This window comes from Scyliorhinus canicula, unplaced genomic scaffold, assembly GCF_902713615.1.
Source record: "Scyliorhinus canicula unplaced genomic scaffold, sScyCan1.1, whole genome shotgun sequence".
Classification (NCBI taxonomy): Eukaryota; Metazoa; Chordata; class Chondrichthyes; order Carcharhiniformes; family Scyliorhinidae; genus Scyliorhinus; species Scyliorhinus canicula.
In genome coordinates, this window is record NW_024055429.1 from 180,011 (window position 1) to 201,986 (window position 21,976).

Below are 21,976 nucleotides of genomic sequence, written 5' to 3' on the forward strand. Positions count from 1 at the left end.
AGGGCAGCAGCACCTTTCCCCTCTGGAGGGGCCTGTCAATCATCGACACAATGATTTTCTCTCCTGGTCACCGGGAGCCTGAAGCATCGCCTCTGTTACGTCATCAAGATGGCCTCTCAGCCGCTCCGCTAAACAATGATGGCGGCCGTGGAACTGGGCCTGACACCGGATAAAAGCTCCGGAACTGCAACCGCGGGATTTGCAGTCTTAAACCGGCCTTGCGACCAGCAGGGGGTGTTTATAAAGCCGTAACTCCCTCCCCACCCCGGCTCCCGGCTCCATTCCTCCCTCCGCCTCACCGACTGTCACCGCCCCAAACAGCCGCTCCCGCACTCGCAGACCTCCGAGCAAAGTGACACTGCGCATGCTCCAGACACAGTCCAGCATTGCGTCTGCGCACTGGGCTCCTGTGACGTGAGGGCACATTCACAGCCGCATGGAATGATGGGTAGTAGCCGCACGATTGAAACTGCAAACAGTTAATACAAAATAACTTGGTTACCGATTGATAAACATAATCAAGCAAATTATTGTCAATGGGTATTCTGCTATTCTCCATTTCTCGAAATGAATGAATTCTGCTCTCCTGTGGAACAATGCAGATCTTAAAATGCTTTTCCCCCATGGGTCCTTCCTCTCTCCTCCCCAGAAGATGCAAACAGTTGCTGGGTTCAATCCCAGAATCAGTAATTCCTCCATCTTCTTCCCTCTTACTCGTGATACTGAATGTTCAGTGTTTTCTAGAATGATCCGGCACAGATGGAATTCACTCGGCACATCATGTCTGCACGGACTCTGGACAAGAGCTACCAATTTTCCTGGTTAAATTCCATTTGCCACTGTACTGCCCATATAACCAGTCCATCTGTATAATCCCGTAATTTAAGGTTTTGGTCCTCGCTAGTTACCACACCGACAATTTACCATCTGCAAACTTATCGATCATACCTTCACATATTTCAAGTACACGATTTTATATATAATTACTATTGGTGTCTGAGGATGCACCGGATCTCCGTCAGCACCTGAACCTGTGATTCCTTCCTGCGAGACAATCGAGAGCTTTAATTGCTCTGGAGAAACAATGCTGAGAAAGCTGATGTTCTGGTCAAGGCTAATAACTGGGTGCTGCCTTGCCTGTCTCTGAATTTACTCCACTCCTGTTCACTCCCCACTTATAAGCATTGACCATAATGACTGGCAAGAGTTTAGAACATAGAACAGTACAGCACAGAACAGGCTCTTCGGCCCTCGATGTTGTGCCGAGCCATGATCACCCTACTCAAACCCACATATCCACCCTATACCTGTAACCCAACAACCCCCCCCTTAACCTTACTTTTTAGGACACTACGGGCAATTTTAGCATGGCCAATCCACCTAACCCGCACATCTTTGGACTGTGGGAGGAAACCGGAGCACCCGGAGGAAACCCACGCACACACGGGGAGGAGGTGCAGACTCCGCACAGACAGTGACCCAGCCGGGAATCGAACCTGGGACCCTGGAGCTGTGAAGCATTTATGCTAACCACCATGCTACCGTGCTGCCAATCAGTCACTATCGTGACAATGTACCTATCAAACTGCATCATTGGAGCGGCACGGTTACACAGTGGTTAGCACTGTAGCCTCACAACGCCAGGGTTCCGGTTTCAATTCCCGCTTGGGTTACTGTCTGTGCAGCGTCTGCACATTCTCCCTGAAAGACTTGCTTGTTAGGTGAATTGGTCATTCTGAATTCAGACGAACAGGCGCTGGAGTGTGGCAACTCAGGCATTTTCACAGTAACTTCATGGCAGTGATAATGTAAGCCTACTTGTGACAATAATAAAGATTATTACTATTACATTTGAATTCCAACGCCTCAATGAAGAGGCAGAGAGTGGTAGAGAGGGATCTCTGCCAAACATCTGCGGGTCGAGAAACACCTTCTCCAATCGCAGAAAGACCACAAGAGAAAACATATGACCCTGAGTAGATGTCATCCTCGAAACGAGGAACAACTGACAACCGAACAACAGAGGAGGAGCAGGTCATGAAGGTGTGACAGTCAATATAACTTTCTGCGTTTGAGCAGTTCAGCTGGAATTCCATCCTTGCCGGGTTGGTTCTGATTGCTCAACAATCAATGGCCTTTTCTAGTTCAAGTGATGAGGATTCCTTGTCCAACTCAATCATGATAGGAAGTTGCAGGAGAGTCAAACAGAGACCGCGAGGTGTCCGTCTCACAGGAGTACAGCTCACATTCGTGTTCAACCCAGCAGGACATGTTCACATCTGGTGGTGAGAACTTCACCATACTCCATAATCAGGTTGGCACGGTGATGCAGTGGTTAGCACTGCTGTCTCACGGCACTGAGGTCCCTGGTTCGATCCCGGCTCTGGTCACTGTCCATGTAGAGTTTGAAAATTCTTCCCTTGTTTGCGTGGATTTCGCTCCCTCAACCCAAAAATGTGTAAGGTAGGTGGATTGGCTATGCTAAATTGCCCGTTAATTGGAAAAAATGAATTGGCCACTCGAAATTTAAAAAAATAACAATACATAATCAAAGGCAGTTCAGATTCCTTGATAAAAGCATATTACTCCGGATGCTGGAATCTGAAACCAAAAGAAATATGAAACTATCTTTAGTTTCAGATTCCTGACGCAGGCTGCTCCAGTATTTATTTGTACAGCATCTCCATCTTTTACACAATGGTCTTGGCAACATTCAAGTCCCAAGTGATGCAGTGTTCTGGCTCCTGGGTGTATGTTGGGCATCGGGTAGATTCTGCTTTTTGCTTCAACAACAGATGTCATCTCTGCTGAGTGGGTCTCAAAACAGTCTTTGTTGTGGGTTCCACCTTTACCAAATGTTGCGGCTGCTGTGTCAGAAATGATTTAACTCAGCAACTTCCAAACTTCATCAATAATAATTTTGATTGATTAAGTTTCTATTCATGCGCCTGTGAAATATTTTACCGTTTTATTTCATGTTGATAATTTAATTTTATAATGGTGGTGTCACAGTGAAGCAAGTGTAAGTCAGAAAGAATTGTCAGCCAGGTTTAATCAGCATTTTCCACTTGGAGATCAGTAGAATGTTTCAGAAACTGAATTATAGATTTTGCACCAAAAACTATTCAAGATTAAAGTAAAAGTTCATAACGGCTATTGTAAGTGTGTTTCTGGGAAAGATCTTGAATGAAGAGGAAAGATGTTTTTAAAAAGAGACACTGCAGCCCCAAAATCAACGACAAATCCAGAATATTGAACTGCAGCCTGTTATAGGGGTTGTTGACATCAGCAGAAATAAACCAAATATTGTCAGACGATCGATCCTGTATGTGATTAACAGCAGAAATAACAGCAGAATCCAGTCTCATCAGTCACTCATGAAGCTGTTGATACAAAGAACAAAGAAAAGTGCAGCACAGGAACAGGCCCTTCGGCACTCCAAGCCCATGCCGACTATGCTGCCCATCTAAACAAAAATCTTCTCCACTTTCTGGGTCCGTATCACTCCATTCCTATCCTATTCAAGAGTGGTGACTTGAAAGAGGTCCACAAGATTATGAGGGGCATGGATAGAGTGGGATGAGCAGGCAGGGTGGAGTGGTCAGTCACCAGGGGCATAGGTTTAAGGTCCCTGAGGCAATGTTTAGAGATGTGCGAGGCAGGTTCTTTTTACGCAGAGGGTGGTGCGTGCCTGGAACGCATTGCCAGGGGAGGCAAGGGAGGTAAATCTATAACCATTCTCTGAGTAAAGAACCTACCTCGGATGTCCCTCCTATATTTCGAGGGCAGCACGGTAGCATAGTTGTTAGCACAATTGCTTCACAGCTCCAGGGTCCCAGGAGCGATTCCCCGCTGGGTCACTGTCTGTGCGGAGTCTGCACGTCCTCCCCGTGTGTGCGTGGGTTTCCTCCCACAGTCCAAAGATGTGCGGGTTAGGTGGATTGGCCATGCTAAATTGCCCGTAGTGTCCTAAAATGTAAGGTTAAGGGGGGATCGTTAGGTTATGGGTATAGGGTGGATACGTGGGTTTGAGTAGGGTGATCATTGCTCGTCACAACATCGAGGGCCGAAGCGCCTGTTCTGTGCTGTACTGTTCTGTTATGGAAGCAGATACATGAACGGCGTTCAAAAGGCATCTTGACAAACACATGGATAAGATGGGTATAGGGATACAGCACAAGGAAGTGCTGAACATTTTGGCAAAGGTTGGTATCATGACCGGTACAGGTTTGGAGGGCCGAAGGGCCTGTTCCTGTGCTGTATTGTTCTTTGTTCAAAGACCATGTTCAATGTGTGAGAAACAGTTCACGTGTTCGGAATGTGGATGATGTTTTAGCCTATGGTCTAACCTTTCGACCGATATGTAGGCACGCTGGAAGAAACCTTGGAAATCTGGCGATTGTGGAATAGATATAATCAGACCTGGAGATTCATCGACATGTTCACACTGCGGAGCGACCGTTAATGTTCTCCGTGTATGGAGGAAGAGATTCACTCATTTCACCAGCCTCACTTCATCATGGTCAATCTGTACTGGACTGTTACAAAGTCCAATGTATCTTTCCTGAAATTTGGTGGCCAGTACAGAACACAGTTCATGCAGGAAAAGACAGCAGGAATTTCTCTAATCTGTGATTTACAAGGACACATTCTTGGTTCCCAGCAGTTACGTTTCTGCAATAATTTACTCATTTTCCCTAAACTACCCTGCCTGTTAATTCTATTATTTCTGATAATTCCATTACTGTAGCTATAAACATTACACGTTAGAATTTAATCTGTTCCATTATTCACTCTGGTTTAAGTTTATGTTGAGGTTAATAACAGACAAACTCTGTCCTCTCCCCGATCCGATTAGAGTTTCCAATGAGTCGATTCTGTGGAATGGAATGTCTTATCAGCGTTTCCACGGTGACCTGTCTGCAGTGAAGCACCTGCTTGAGTTTCTAACACAGACTAAACTTCTCTCTCCCATTGCACACATTATATCAGACATTAGATGTCAATGTATTTCAGCCATGTTATGTTAATATCTCCAAAACTCTAGAAGGAGTTCAGATACACGAACCGTTAAATGTGGGAGGACAAGTTGATAAAGTGTATCTCATCTATAATTTCACAGGCTTTGTTCAGAGTTGTTGTCAAACCACCACCCGGTATTTGAACCTCTGGTATCCAGCGCAGGTATCCAAGGTTTTATAATTCTAAGTGTGGAGTACAAAATGACAGATGTCCTGTAAACCTGGACAAATCATTGGTTGGGCTGCAGTTGGAATATTAGATCAGGTTTTGGGGATCTTACACCAGGAAGGATGTCAAGGCCATGGAGAGGGTGTAGAAGAGATTCACTGAGATGATCCCAGGGAAGAGAGGCTTTAGTTACCAGGAGGGATTAGAAAAACTGGGGCTCTTTTCATTCGAACAGAGGCTAACTGAAGATCAGAGGGAGGGGGGTTTGATTCCACCCTTGGGTGACTGTGTCGAGTTTGCACTTTCTCCCAGTGTCTGCGTGGGTTTCTTCCGGGTGCTCCAGTTTCCTCCCACAGTCCAAAGACTGTGGTTAGCGCAGCTTAGTTGGATTGGCCATTCTAAAAGATTTCCGCTGAGTGTCCAAAGGTTAGGTGGGTTTCTGGGGATAGGGTGGAGGAGTGGTCCTGAGTGGGGCACCGTATTGGAGGGACAGTGCAGGTTTGATGGGCTGAATGGCCTCATTCTGCACTGAAGGGATTCTATGGAACAGAAAAAGGCTCGTATGAAATATCAATCAGATGGTATAACAATGTTTAGGACTCTCACTGGATGGACAGGACAGCAGATGTATGGGAACATCACCACCTGCAAGTTCCTTTCCAAGCCACACACTGTCCGATCTTGTCCGACATCCAGTGCTGGATGAGCAGAACTTCCCTCCATTTAAATATTGAGAAGACTGAACACATTCCCTTTCATCCCCTCTACAAACTCCACTCCCTTGTTACCAATTCCATTCCTGTCCAATGTCTGAGGCTAAAGCAGACTGTTCACAACCCTGGTGAAATAATTCACCCCGAGATGAGGTCTTGACCACATATCCACACTGTCACCAAGATTGCCACCTCAGGAACATAGCTCAACTCCACCTTAGTCTCTGTTCATCTGCTGCAGAAACCATCATCCATTCTTCTGTTACGTCTCCAACAAATTATTCCAACGCACTCGCAGCCGGACTCGAACATTAAACAACCCCCTCCATCCCAAACTCTGCTACCCATGTGCTTACTCACACCAGCCCCTGTCCCACTGATCTGCAAATGCTTCCTTTTAAAAGGCACAAAAAAGTTTAAATCTCATTATTCTTTTCCTCCATGGTAGTGATCATCCTGATCACTGTAATCTCCTCCACATGCACCCCTTTGAGATCTCTGCACTCATTTAATTCCAGACACTTGAGAATTCCTGATTTTAATCTCTTCACCATTACTGAGTTGCCAAGGCCTCAATTTCTGGAATTTCCTCCTTAAAACTCTCTAACTCTGACTCAATTTCCTCCATTAAGATTCTCCTTAAAATCTAATATCTCCTCATGTGGCTCAGCGTCAATTGTTATTTTGTAACGTTTCTCTGAAAGTCTTAAAAATTACATTCTGTTCAAGTCACAATATAAAATTCGAATTATTGTCACTGCCCTCGACATATATTCTGCCCCGTAAATAGGAATTTGTAACTCAGAGTGAAACAGTTTGCTGGACATTCTATCATGAAAACACATTTTAAAAATGTTGCCCCCAACAATGATGGCGACTGAGCATGCGCTCTGCAGCTCGTGCCCCAATAAAGATGGTGGGTGCGCGTGCGCACTGCCGCTAGTGATCCAAATAATGATGCCGAGGGCGCATGCGTGCGGCTGCCAGCAGTAAATAAAAATGGCGGCCGCATCGTCTCTTCTGTAACAAAGCTGCAGCCTCCGCTCAGATCCCCAGGTACCGGTAGGTTATTTTGTCAGATGTTCGGTTTATATAACATGTTTACGCAGCGTGCCTAACAACCCGCATGATACATGTCTTTCTCCGTCCCGCCATTCCCACCTTATGGATTGTGGATCCGAGAAACAACCTTTTCCGCATCGCCATTAATCGCAATGCGCATGCTTCACTCAGCCCAGTCCCGCCCCTGATTCACTCCGATTGGCTGGAGGATCAGTCACACGCGGACCCGCCCACTCTATTCCTATTGGTCTCGCGATGCCTTCAATCATTGTCCGGGCATTGTGCGGTGTCAGGTGAGAGGTCAGTGTTGGGGGGCGGGGTTTACAAACCCCAGTGCGGCCCCAGAGCCGAACAATGAACATTCTCCACTCTCACTGTCCGTCACTTCCGGCTTCTCTCCACAAACAACCTCAGAGAGACCAGGGGGGCGTCACTGACCCAGTGACAATGTCACTGCAGCGAGACAGGAAAATGTTCTGGGGACATGGGCTCCAATCCATTCAATTAATAAAATCTGGAATTTAAAATTAGTCTCAATGATGGTGACTGAGGGTCACTGAGAAAATCTCCAATGTCACTGGATTAGGTCAAAAAGGCAGAAAGTAGGAAACTAGTTAGTTTAAAGTCTGTTGTTGGGAGACTGTTGGAATCCATTATTGAGGAAGCAGTATCTGGACATTTGGAAAGTCAAACTGCAATCCATCAGAGTCAGCGTGGTTTTGTGAAGGGTAGATTGTGTTTGATTCATTTCTTCCAGTTCTTGGAAGATGTAACAAGCCAAGTGGATAATAGGGTCCTGTAGATTTATTTGGACTCCCAGAATACGTTTGATAAGGTGTCACACAAAAGATAATAATCAACATAAAATCCCACGGGGTTGAGAGGTAATATATTAGTTTAGATAGAGGATTGGCTAACCAGCAGAGTGGGGATTAGATTTATTGACACAGGTACTGAGGAAAAATATTTTTATCCAGAGGGTGGCGACGGTCTGGAATGCACTGACTTCGGAGGGTGATAGAGACGGGTTGCCTCACATCCTCTAAAAAAGTGCCTGAATGAAGACTGGCACGTCATAACATCTAAGGCTGTGAGCCAAGTGCTGGTAAATGGGATTAGGTAGGTGGGTCAGGTTTATCATGTGTTGGTGCTAACTCGATGAACCGAAGTGCCTCTTCTGCACTGTGAATGAAATTAAATGCAAATCGCTTATTGTCACAAGTAGGCTTCAAATGAAATTACTGTGAAAAGCACCCCATTCCGGCGCCTGTTCGGGGAGGCTGGTCCGGGAATTGAACCGTGCTTCTGGCCTGCCTTGGTTTGCTTTAAAAACCAATGATTTAGCCCAGTGTGCTAAACCAGTCTCTCTGAGTTGCTGATGATACAAAGTTCGGTGGCATCATAGACAGCATAGATGATTGCATTAAATTGCAAGAAGAAATTGACAGACAAGGTGAATGGGCAAGATTGTGGCATTATAAACAAGTGTGAGGTTATCTGTTTTGAACCAAAAAAGGATCGAACTGAGCACTTTCTAAATGGAAAGAGGTTCAGTACAGTGGGTGTCCAAAGAGACTTGGGGTTCATAGAATCTATGGTATGGAGACAGGCCCTTCGGCCCAAACTGGTCCATGCCAACCAAAAAACTCATCTAAGCCAATCCCATTGGCCTGTATTTGGCCCCTATCCCTCTGAACCTTTCCTATCCATGTATCTGTCCAAATGCCTTTTCAGTGTTGGCAATGTCCCTGCCTCAACTCCTTCCTCCGGCAGTTCATTCCGTACTATCCTCTATGGAAAACCATTGCTCCTTGGGTTCCGATTAATTCTTTCCCCTCTTAACATAAACCTGTGCCCTTTAGTTCTCGATTCCCCAACCCTGAGAAAAAGACTGAGTGCATTCACCCTATCCATGCCTCCCATGATCTTATACACCTCTATAAGATCACCCCTCAGTCCCCTACGCTCCAAAGATAAAGGTCCTGGCCTGTCCAATCTCTCCCTATAACTCAGTCCCTTGCCTGGCTACATCCTTGTAAATCTCTTCTGCACTCTCTCCAGTTTAATAACATCTTTCCTACAGCAAGGCAACCAAAACTGAACACCAACCTCACCAACGTCATGTACAATTGCAACATAACTTCCCAACTTGTATACTCAGTGCCCTGACTGATGAAGGCCAGCATGCCAAAAACCTCCTTCAGAGAATTTGCAGTGCAGAAGGAGGTTATCGGCCCATCAAGTCTTCGAGAGCTGAATAGCCCTTACAAAGAGCACCCTACCCACTTATCTACCCTATTCCCGTAACCCAGTAACCCCCACTTAACCTTTTTTTTGGGACACTCGGGGTAATTTAGCATCCCCAGTCCACCTAACCTGCGTACCTTTAGACTGTGAGGAAACCAGAGAACACACGCAGTCACGGGGTGAATGTGCAGACGCCACACAGACAGTGACCCAGCTGGGAATCGAACCTGGGACCCTGGAGCTGTGAAGCAACTGTGCTAACCACTATGATACCGTGCTGCCCTATCTATCTGTGACTCCACCTTTAAAGAACCGTGCACATGAACTCCAAGTTCCCTCTGTTCCATGATACACCCTAAGTCCCTACTATTCACTGTGAAAGTCCGACCTTGGATTTGACTTTCTGAAATGCAACACCTCACACTGATCTGTATTGAACTCCATTTGCCATTTCTTGGCCCACTTCCCCAGCTGATCAAGATCCTGCTGCAATTTTTGACAACCTTCCTCACTGTCTACAATATCACCTATTTTAGTGTTATCTGCAAACTTACTGATCATGCCTTGTACATTCTCATCCAAATCGTTAATATAGATACAAACAGCAATCTCATAGTTACTGATCTCCGATGTACTCCCCACTTAGTTAATTACTCCAGTTTCTCAAATATAGAACAGATTCCCAACCAGCCAATCAGCTTTACTCTGAGGTACGTTATTTATATTTATTGTGGGGCAGCATGGTGGCTCAGTGGTTAGCATTGCTGCCTACGGCGCTGAGGACCCGGGTTTAAATCCCAGCTCTGGGTCACTGTCCGTGAGGAGTTTGCACATTCTCCCCGTGTTTGCGTGGGTTTCACCTCCACAAACCAAAGATGTGCAGGATAGGTAGAGTGGCCACGCTAAATTGCCCCTTAATTGGAAAAAATAATTGGGTCCTCTAAATTTATTTTTTTTTAAATTATATTTATTGTTCCGAAAATGTCTAGGCCATGAATCCCCGCGGTACGTTATTTATATTTATTGTTCCGAAAATCCTCCTGCCCAAGTTCACACCAATTCTGCTCCCTGCATTTGTGAGATTCACTGCTGGGAGTCTGGAAAGTAACTGTCCTGTAAGGTGATGAGTCCTTTTCCCAATTGGCTGAGGAAGGCAGTGTGTCACAAGGATGGATGTGTTGACCGATTAATGGCTGGAGGATGGGGACTGGTCATGTGATCAAACTTCCAGGAATACATTTAATCAAAGTTTGCGAGGAGAGAATGTTGTGAATTTCTATCCTAAACTGACAGTGAGGTTTCTGCACATTTACAGGACACTGGAAGAGGAGGTTTAACAGACGGGAAACGCAAACCAAATGTCACATCGCAATCTGACAGTCACTCGATTCATCAGAACCTGAATATCAGCAGCATCTGGGTGTGAAAGGTAAAAGGTTTGTCTGTTCTGTCTGTGAGGGAAGATTTCACGTCTCGGTGTGACTGGAAAAGCCCCGAGATTCACAAACCCTGGTTAGACCAAACCTGGAGAACTGTGTTCAGTTCTGGGCAACAAACCTGAGGAAGGATAGAATGGCCTCGGAGGGAGTGTAGCACAGATTTACCTGAGTGATATCTGAACCCCCCCGGGGTTAAATTACAAAACTAGATTACACAAAAGAGTCAGAGACATGATGGCACAGAGAATGGCATTTGGCCCATTGAGTCCATGCTAGCTCTCTGGGGCAATCCAGTCAGTGCCATTCTCCTGCTCCCTGTATCATCGCAGGTTTATTTCCCTCGAATCCAATTTCCTTTTGAAATCAAATCATTCATTGTGTCCATTTCCAAACTCCCTGACAGGCAGCAAGTTTCAGGTCATTGCCGCTCGCTGTGTAAAAACATATCTCATATCACCTCATATCTCCTGTACCTTGTACATTCAAACTAGGAACAGGCCACTCGGCCCTTCGAGCCTGCTCATCATTCAATAAGATTGCGGCTGATCTCATTCTAACCTCAACTCCACATTCCTGCCTACCCCTGATGACCTTTCACCCCCTTGCTCATCAAGAATGTATTCAGCTCTGCCTTAAAAGTATTCAAGGACTCTGCTTCCACTGCCTTTTAAGGACGCGAGTTCCAAAGTCTTACACCCCTCAAGAGAATAAAAAATCCTCATCTCCATCTGAAATGGGCGACTCCTTATTTTGCAACAGTGATGCCTTGTTCCAGATCCTCCCACAAGAGGAAACATCCTCTCCACATCAAACTTGTCAAGACCCCTCAGGATCTGATATAGTTCAATCCAGGTTTTACCCAAAACTATTAATCTGTGTCACGACAGATTAACCTAATTCCACCCTATCGCCGTATCTGCTTGTACGATCAGTGAATGGAAAGAGTTTCTTTGTCCACCCGATGGAACTCTGGTATAATCTTGTGTCCCTGACTCAAATCTCCCCTCAACCTCCTTTGCTGGAACCATTCTGGTAAATCTCCTCTGCACCTTCTCCAAGAACCTTCACATCCTTCCTGAAGAGTGGTGGACAGAGCTTTATAAAGATTCATAGAATAGAAATAGAACCATAGAATTCCGACAGTGCAGAAGGAGGCCATTCGGCCCATCAAGTCTGCACTGATCCTCTGAAAGGGCACCTGTTTGGGCCCTCATTCCTACCCTGTCCCTGTGACCCCCATAGCCCCACCTAACCTGCACATCCCTGGATATGAAGGGGAAATTTATCAAGACAAATGCACCTAAGTTGCCCTTCTTCAGACTGTGGGAGGAAACCTGAGCACCGGGTGGAAACCCACGCAGACACGGGGAGGAAGTGCAAACTGCACACAGTCACCAAGGCCGGAATTGAACCTGGGTCCCTGGCTCTGTGAGACAGCAGTGCTAATCACTGTGCCACCAGAAGCATAGTTTTGAATTCAGTATTACTGTTTATGAAGCCCAAGATCAAATTTGCTTTGCCAACTACTCTCTTCATATGTCTTGTAGATCCCTCTTCACCTCTTTCTCTCTCCTCCCAAAGAAGTCAGTTGGGTTTTTATAACAGTCCAGCCGTTTTCATGGTTGCTTTTTCCCAGAGCCGGCCCCACAAATGACCAGATTCATTCATCTCAATTTCACAACCTGCTTTTGTGTTTTGTGGGTTCTCTCTCATTCCCTATTTTCTGTTTTAAATCAGTTTCACAGGGCGTTTGAAGGGGAGGCTTCAAAGTCCAGAAACTCAGACCAAGCATCACATCAGGATCTGACAGAGCCCTCAATTTATCATATCCTGAATACTATCGCACTTTGAACATGGAAGGAAAAACCATCGTTCACAGTGGGGAGAAATCATACACGTGTTGTGTGTGTGGACGAGGATTCAGTCGATCATCAGGCCTCACAAGTCACAAATGCAGTCACACTGAGGAGAAACCATGGAAATGTGCGGACTGTGGGAAAGGATTCACTTCCCCATCCAACCTGGAAACTCATCGACGCAGTCACACTGGGGAGAGACCATTCACCTGCTCCACGTGTGGGAAGGGATTCACTCAGTCATCCAACCTGCTGACACACCAGCGGGTTCACACTGATGAGAGACCGTTTCAATGTCCAGACTGCGGGAAGTGCTATAAAAGTTCTGAGTATCTGATGCGCCATCAACGTGTTCACACTGCCGTGAAACCGTTCAGGTGCTCTCACTGTGGGACTGGGTTCAGACGATCATTTGCCTTCACTGTACATCAGCGAATTCACACTGGGGAGAGGCCATTCACCTGCTCCAAGTGTGGGAAGAGATTAATTCAGTCATCTGATCTGCAGAAGCACCAGCGAGTTCACACTGTGGAGAAGCCATTCACCTGCTCAGAGTGTGGGAAGGGATTCACTGAGTCATTCGCTCTGACCACACATCAACGAGTTCACACTGGGGAGAGACCATTCACCTGCTCAGTGTGTGGGAAGGAATTTAGTGTTTCATCCAACCTGCTGAGACACCAACGACTTCACACTGATGAGAGACCGTTCCAATGTCCAGACTGTGGGAAGTGCTATAAAAGTTCTGGGAATCTGATGAGCCATCAACGTGTTCACACTAACGAGAAACCGTTTTGGTGCTCTCACTGCGGGACTGGGTTCAGACACTCATCTGCCCTCACTGTACATCAGCGAATTCACACTGGGGAGAGACCATTCACCTGCTCCTGGTGTGGGAAGGGATTCACTCAGTCATCAGACCTGCAGAAGCACCAGCGAGTTCACACTGGAGAGTGACCGTTCACCTGCTCCAATTGTGGAAAGGGATTTCATCCCACCTGCTGACACACCACCGAGGCCACAGAGCAGATACATTAATGGCATTCAAAAGGCATCTTGACAAACACATCAACAGGATGGATAGAGAGGGATACGGCACAAGGAAGTGCTGAGGGTTTTGGCCAAGGTTGGTATCATGACCGGTACAAGCTTGGAGGGCTGAAGGCGCTGGTTTAGCACAGGGCTAAATCACTGGCTTTGAAAGCAGACCAAGGCAGGCCAGCAGCACAGTTCAATTCCCATACCAGCCTCCCCGAACAGGTGCTAGATGTGGCGAGTCGGGACTTTTCACAGTAACTTCATTTGAAGCCTACTTGTGACAATAAGCGATTTTCATTTTCATTTTTGTTCTTTGATCTTTGCACAGTGAATGGATTTTGCTGTTACTCACATTCAGGACTGAACCATGATCATTTGGGTCTCTTTCTGCTGATAACAAACTCCAGCCCATTTACAGGGGCTAATATTCTGGCTAAAAGTCAAATAAATTTTATTTGTGTTAAATACGCAGTGTGTTGAAACTTTTAATATCTCTGACACAAGTTAGTTCCTTTTGAAGTACTCTCGCTCTCCCCTGTCTCTTCCATCCTCGCCTCCAACAAGAAGTGAGAGGAACTTGTGGAGCTTCTTTGTGTCTGAGATTGAGTCAATCCGATCAGCTGCCTCTGCTGCTTCCCTCCCTTCCACATGTCCACTGGACCAAACTGTCCCTAAATTTCATCCTTTCCCGAGCCCTGGACCCACATCATTCTCTAGTTTCTCTCCCATCTCCCCTCATGCCCTCTCAGAGCCCATCTTGTCCATGAGACCCAGCTCCTGCTACATCGACCCTATTCCCACTGAGCTGCTGATCAGCCAACTACCCTGTGTCCATGGATATTGTCAACATTTCTCTCTCTTCAGGTACTGTCCCTCTGTCCTTCAAATCTGCCATCATCACCCCCTCCTCAATAAAACAAACCCGTGACCCTGCCATCCTTACAAATTACTGCCCCATCTTCAACCTCCCTCTCCTCTCCAAACTCTTTGAACATGTTGTCACCTCCCAAATCCTTGCCCATCTTTCCCAGAACTCCCATGTTTGAATCTTTCAATCAGGTCTCTGCCCTGTCACAGTGAAGTACAAGAGACAAACAGAATCTCACCCGGAGAGAAAGACAGACAATCCTGGAGCTTGGATCCAACACGGATATGTCCATAAGACCAGAAGTAAGGGTAGCAGCACAGTCATTATCGAGAGACAACAATACCTGCTGGTGACAGACTAAACAACATGAATCACAACACCATACCTAGACCCATATACCCGAGACAAGAAGAATTGGAGATGAAGAACTCAAAGACACATTAACCGGACAAATGGAATATCTAAGAGGACAACAGGTAGAACCAAGGAAGTTGTATCTGCTCCCCAATATACCCAAACACATGATGATAATAATTTTTATTATTGTCACAGGTAGGCTTATATTAACACTGCAATGACGGTACTGTGAAAATCCCCCAGTTGCCACACTCGAGTTCCTGTTCGGGTACACTGAGGGAGAGTTCAGAAAGTTCAATTCACCGAACAAGCAGGTCTTTCGGGACTTGTGGGAGGAAACTGCAGCACCCGGAGGAAACCCACGCCGACACGAGTCGAACGTGCAGACTCTGCACAGGCAGTGACCCAAGTGGGAATTGAACTCGGGACCTTGGCACTGTGAAGCAACAGTGCTAAACACTGTGCTACATCAGGGAAATACTACCAGACATCCCTATTGGATCAGACTGTGAGAGAGGAAATGCTACAGAATCATAGAATCTATAATGCAGAAGGAGGCCATTCGGCCCATCGAGTCTGCACTGGCCCTTTGAAAGAGCACCCTGCTAGACCATGCTTCCACCCTATCTCAGTAACACCACCTAACCTTTGTTTGGACACTAAGGGGCAATTTAGCATGGTCAATCCACCTAACTTGCACATCTTTGGACGGTGGGAGAAAACTGGATGGGAACCCACACAGATACGGGGAGATTGTGCAAACTCCACACAGTCACCCAAGGCCAGAATAGCTTAAACATCAACACACTGCTCCTGCTAGTTGATGGTATAGTGGGTCAATAAATATAACTAGTGGATTAAAAAGGTGTGTTATATAGTGTAAAAACAGAAAATGCTAGATTAACTCAACAGGTCTGGCAGCATCATAGAATCCCAACAGTGCAGAAGGAGGCCATTCAGTCCATCGAGTTTACACCAACCCTACAAAAGAGCACCCTACCCAGGGGCACTTCCCCCGCCCTCTCCCGGTAACCCCACTTCACCTAAGGACACTAAGGGGCAATTTAGCATAGCCAATCCACCAAAGCTGCACATCTTTGGACGGTGGAGGAGTGGCATGTGGCACAGTGGTTAGCACTGGGACTACGGCACTGAGGATCCGGGTTCAAATCCCGGCCCTGGGTCTCTGTCCATGTGGAGTTTTCACATTCTCCCCGTGTCTGCGTGGGTTTCACCCCCCCACAACCTAAAATGTGCAGGGTAAGTGGATTGACGACGCTAAATTGCTCCTTAATTGGAAACAAAAATTGGGTACGCTAACTTTTAAAAAAAATCATTGGATGGTTGGAGAAAGCTGGAGCACCCAAAGGGAACGTACACAGACATGGGGAGAATGTGCAAACTCCACAGTCACCCAAGGCTGGAATTGAACCCAGGTCATTGGAACTGTGAGGCAGCAGTGCTAACCACCGTGCCACATCTGAGGCAAGAGAAACAGAGTTAACATTTGTTCTTCCTTGTTGTAACAGTTCTGTAGAAGGATCAATGTAGAAGTGGAAAGAAAATGTTTTAATCAGAGGTTTGATACAGGAAGAAGTTTCAGTCTGTGTGAAGCTCAATCTTCAATTACGCAAAGCCTGCAGTCTGATTGGCTGGAGGACCAGAGTCCATCCGGTCCTCCAAATCCTCCCATTGGTCAACACTCCTCAGGCAAGACATGAGGTTTGGAACCCGCGCCATCTGACCAATGGGAAGAACTCAAAATGATGCAGAGTCTCAGCTAATGGGGGAGATCTGGGATCAGCCCGCCCCCGTTTTACTCCAATTGGTTGGAGGACCAGCTACTCCTGCACGGTCCTCCAGCCTCACCCCACCTTCCTATTGGTATGGACCTGCCGTCAATCACTCCCCGGGCATTGTGATGTGGAGCATGCGCAGTGCGGCTCATGCCCAGGGACAGACGCTTGTTTGTCTCATCTTTAGGCGGGAAGGAGGCGGATAAGCGGAGGCAGCGTGAGGGGCAGTGGGTGGGAGTGGAGGCCTCAAAGCTAAAACAAGAAATTACCGATCCCGAGTTTGCACCAAGCGGGAAGGTTTTCCTGCAGCCTTTCCCCAGTCAACCACCACCATCCTCATAAGGGGCAGGGTGCATGCGCGGTGATCCCTGTTCACTCAGCAGGACACAGTGATGGATTCTGGAAACTCCTTTTACAGGGGGTTACAAGGGGAGGATTTAAACACAGCAAAGTAAAATCAAATAAGGCATTAAGATCTGAACTTCTGTTTTGAACCAGATGTATTGACAATTTTTATAAGATGCAGAGCAAGGCCAGCAGTGTGGGTAGCACAGTGGTTAGCACTGTTGCTTCACAGCGCTAGGTTCAATTCCTGGCTTGGGTCACTGTCTGTGCAGAGTCTTCACTTTCTCCCTGTGTCTGCGTGGGTTTCCTCTGGGTGCTCCGGTTTCCTCCACAAGCCCCGAAAGATATGCCGTTAGGTAATTTGGACATTCTGAATTATCGCTCAGTGTACCTGAACAGACACCTGAATGTGGCAACTAGGATCTTTTTACAGTAACTTGATTACAGTGTTAATGTAAGCCAACTTGTGATAATAAAGATTATTATTATAAATAAATCAAATCAAAATCTGGGTGAGGGTCACATTCAGGAGAAGTTATTAAAATGGAACCACATACAGATAAACTATATCAGGATTTACTGATATTTCCATTTGAATCACTGATCCTGGTATCTGACACCTCTTAACTTGATCCATCACATCAACACTTGGACTAACTGACTGGGCTGAGGTCTGTCTCGTATAAAAACCTGAGGATCTCTTGTCATCAGAGTCCTAGAAATTTACAGCACAGAGGAGGCCATTCAGCCCATTGTGTCTGTGTTGGCTGAAAATGGTTTATCCAGCCCACTTTCCACCTCTTGGTCTGTAGCCCTGCAGGTCACAGAAACTCCACATCGGGGTGTCTTTAAATGTGATGAGGGTTTCTGTCTCTACCTTTCAGACAGAGTTCCAGATCCCCACCACACTCCTGGGTGAAGAAAATCCTCAATTCCCCTTTAATCCTTCCAATAGATACTTAAATCTCTGCCCCTGGTTACTGACCAGCCTGTTAATGAAATAGGTCCTTCTGCCATCTGATCCACTGTATCTGGGACCCTCATGATTTTATACACCTCAATTAAATGTCCACTCGGCCTCCTCTGTTCCACAGAAAACAATCCCAGTCGATCCAATCTTTCCTCTTATTAAAATTCCCCAATCCTGGAAACATCCAGATAAATCTCTTCCGTACTCTCTCCAGTACAATCACATTCTTCCTGTAATGTGGTGACCAGAACTGTACTCCGTACTCTAGCTGTGATAGAACTCGTGTTTTTTAGTTCTGGAATAACCATTCTCTAACATTTCATTGACTTCAATGAAATATGGGGCCTCACGGTAGCATGGTGGTTAGCATCAATGCTTCACAGCTCCAGGGTCCCAGGTTCGATTCCCGGCTGGGTCACTGTCTGTGTGGAGTCTGCACGTCCTCCCCGTGTGTGCGTGGGTTTCCTCCGGGTGCTCCGGTTTCCTCCCACAGTCCAAAGATGTGCGGGTTAGGTGATTGGCCATGCTAAATTGCCCGTAGTGTAAGGTTAATGGGGGGGATTGTTGGGTTACGGGTATGTGGGTTTAAGTAGGGTGATCATTGCTCGGCACAACATCGAGGGCCGAAGGGCCTGTTCTGTGCTGTACTGTTCTATGTTCTATGTTCAATGTGATGGAAACTGACAGTTGCAACCTGTCAGCATTTGAAAGATATTTACAAATGATTTGAGAGTTTCTTACAGTTGGGATCTTTCTCTGTCCTGTCCATTCGAGGTGTTTGATAACAGCCTTTCCCCTGTGAATATCTAGCTGGAGTATTGGGCCCTGATATGTTTCCTTATTCACCTTGTTGACTAAATATTGAATCTTGTGGTTTTCAGATACCAGATAATCAAACTGTCAACAACAAATCGTCTTTTACTAATTTTATTTACAGCGCTGCAATAATACAGACAGTCAAATCCTTACATGGTTCTGGTCCTCAGTGAAATACTGAAATTATGAACTTTAGATGTACTTCATATATTTCACAGGAAACAAAGTACATTTGGTCTGTCCGCATTGAGTCCTTTTTTAAAATTTAGAGTACCCAATTGTTTTTTTTCCAATTAAGGGGCAATTTACTGTGGCCAATCCACCTACCCTGCACATCTTTGTGTTGTGGGGGTGAAACCCACGCAGACACAAGGAGAATGTGCAAACTCCACACGGACAGTGACCCAGGGCCGGGATCGAACATGGGTACTCAGCGTCATGAGGCAGCAGTGTTGACAACTGTGCCACCCCATCCACATTGACTCTTATAAATTTTTACAGATGCACCACAGAAAGCAACCTATCTTATTGCATCACACCTTGTATGGTAACTGATCAGCCCAAGACCGGATTAACCATGCTAAATTGCCCCTTAGTGCTCAGAAAAGATGCTTAGGTTAGGTTAGGGTCATTGGTATAGGGAATGGGAGTGGACTTTTATAATCTTTATTATTATTGTCACAAGTAGGCTTACATTACCACTGCAATGAAGTTACTGTGAAAGGCCCTAGTTGCCACATTCCGGCGCCTGTTCGGGTACACTGTGGGAGAATCCAGAATGTCCAATCCACCTAGCAGCACGTCTTTCGGGACTTGTGGGAGGAAACTGGAGCACCCGGAGGAAACCCACGCAAATACGGGGAGAACATGCAGATTTCAATGTGGGTTTTGAGGAGAGATTTCGCCTGCTGCTGCTGAGTAGACTGAACACTGGTTCTGAAATAATGTCACACTGATCCAAATCCTCCCAGTCAATCCAGAGTTCCAGATTTAAGTAGAATTATTTAAATAAAAAAATAGGTACCATTTAATTTCTTTACACTTGGGTCGGCAAACCCGGTCACACAAACTACAAGAGATAGTCTTTGAGATTAATTATTCCTTTAATGTCTGTGTTGTTCTGAATGTTGACAGTATTCACCTTCTCCCTAACCTGCGCTTTCCCTTCTTTAGGTTAATTCTAAAAATGTTTAACTAACTTGCTGGAGTTTTTTGAGGAGCTAACAAAAGGCGTTGATGAGGGTAATGCGGCAGATGTGGTGTACATGGACTTTCAAAAGGCATTTGATACAGTGCCACACAACAGACTTGTGACCAAAGCTATAGCTCATGGAATAAAAGAAACAGGAGCAACATGGATACAATATTGGCCGAGTAATAGGAAACAGAGAGGACTGGTCAATGGATATTTTTGGGGGCTGGAGGAAGAGTTTAGTCGTGTTCCCCAGAGGGTGGTATTGGGACACCTGCTTTCCTTGATATATATCAATGATCTAGACGTTGGTGTACAGGGAACAATTTCAAAGTTTGCGGATGATACAAAATAAAAGTACTCAGTATCCTTGGATTTATTATTCTGCTGCACAGTGGTTAGCACCGCTGCCTCACAGCACCTGGGACCTGGGTTCAATACTAGCTTTGGGTGACTGCCTGTGTGGAGTTTGCATGTTCTCCCGTGTCTGCATGAGTTTTCTCTGGGTGCTGCCCCCCCCCCCCGACAGTTCAAAGGTGTGTTGGTTAGGTGGAGTTACTGGGATAGGAATGGGAAGTGGGCCTAGGTAGGCTGCTCTTTCGGTGAGTCGGTGCGGACTTGATGGGCCGAATGGCCTCCTTCTGCACTGTATGGATTCTAAAATTAATAGGGGAATAGAGTAGACGAGCAAAGAGATTATGCTGAACTTATACAAGGAACTTGTTAGAACCATTCTTGGAAACTTCTTCTGCACTCTCTCCAATGTGTTCACATCCTTTCTATGGAGTGGCGCCCAGAACTGTGCACAATATTCCAGTTGAGGTCTCAAAGGACATGAACGGAGGTGAGGGAAACGAGAGAAAGAGGAGTTCAGGGCCTGGACAAAGGGGAATTTTAGAGGAGACTTGGCCCAGTGGGTGAGGGGAATTATCAACAGCAGAGAAAGCTGATTGAATGGACTGAATCTTAGTGACAAAGAAAAGCATGCGTTCCTCCTCCATGAGCACTTGTGGGGAGGTGAGGATGGAGGAGGCAGGGGAGAGGGAGAGACCTTCAAAAAGAATTGTTTACGTTGACAATATTAAGATTTAACACAAAAATCTTTTATTTTTACTTTTTCCAATTTAGTGGAGATTTTGCGTGGCCAATCCACCTACCCTGCACATCTTTGGGTTGTAGGAATGAAACCCACGCAGACACAGGTAGAATAAGCAAACTCCACACCGACAATGCCCAGGGCTGCGATGAAAGCCGGGTTCTCGGCACCGTGACTCAGCAGTGCTAACCACTGCGCCACCTTTCCGTGGGCCACACACAAAACATGTAACACAAAGCTCATTTATTTGGCTTTTATCGAGAATATTAACCCCAATAACTGGACTGGATTTCATCAACATCAGCAGAAACTGACCCACTAAACATATTTGAATCTGGATATGATTAACAGCAGAATCCAATCAATGTGGTTACTTATGAATTCTTTGATGTTTCAGCAGGTTGGATGACTGAGTGAATCTCTTCCCACAATCGGAGCAGGTGAACGGCCTCTCTCCAGTGTGAACTCGCTGGTGGACAGTGAGGTGAGATGAGTGTCTGAACCCAGTCCCACAATGAGAGCACCTGAATGGTCTCTCCTGGTGGTGAACATGTTAATGGCGCATCAGTACACCGGAACTTTTATAGCACTTCCCACAGTCTGGGTATTTAACTGGTCTCTCCCCAGTATGAATCTGCTGATCTGTCAGCAGGGAGGATGAAGCAGTGAATCCCTTCCAACACTCGGAGCAGGTGACTGGTCTCTCCCCCGTGTGAACTCGCCGATGTTTCAGCAAGTGGGATGACCTAACAAATCCTTTTCCACATGTGGAGCAGGTGAATGGTCTCTCCCCAGTGTGGCTACACTGATGAATATCCAGCTCAGATGGGTAACTGTATCCCTTACCACAGTCCCCACATTTCCATGGTTTCTCCATGGAGTGACTGTACTTATGTTTTGACAGGCCAGATGATTGGCTGAAACCTCTGCCACACATAAAAACTGATGTTTCCACAGTCAGTTCACTGGAACTCTCTCATTCGGGTGTGTG

The 21,976-nt window shown here is 46.1% G+C and overlaps 1 pseudogene; it reads right to left on the reverse strand.

Annotated features, from left to right (window-relative positions):
- The window catches only part of LOC119959368, a 74,955-nt pseudogene that overhangs the window by 39,063 nt on the left and 13,916 nt on the right, over window positions 1-21,976 (reverse strand).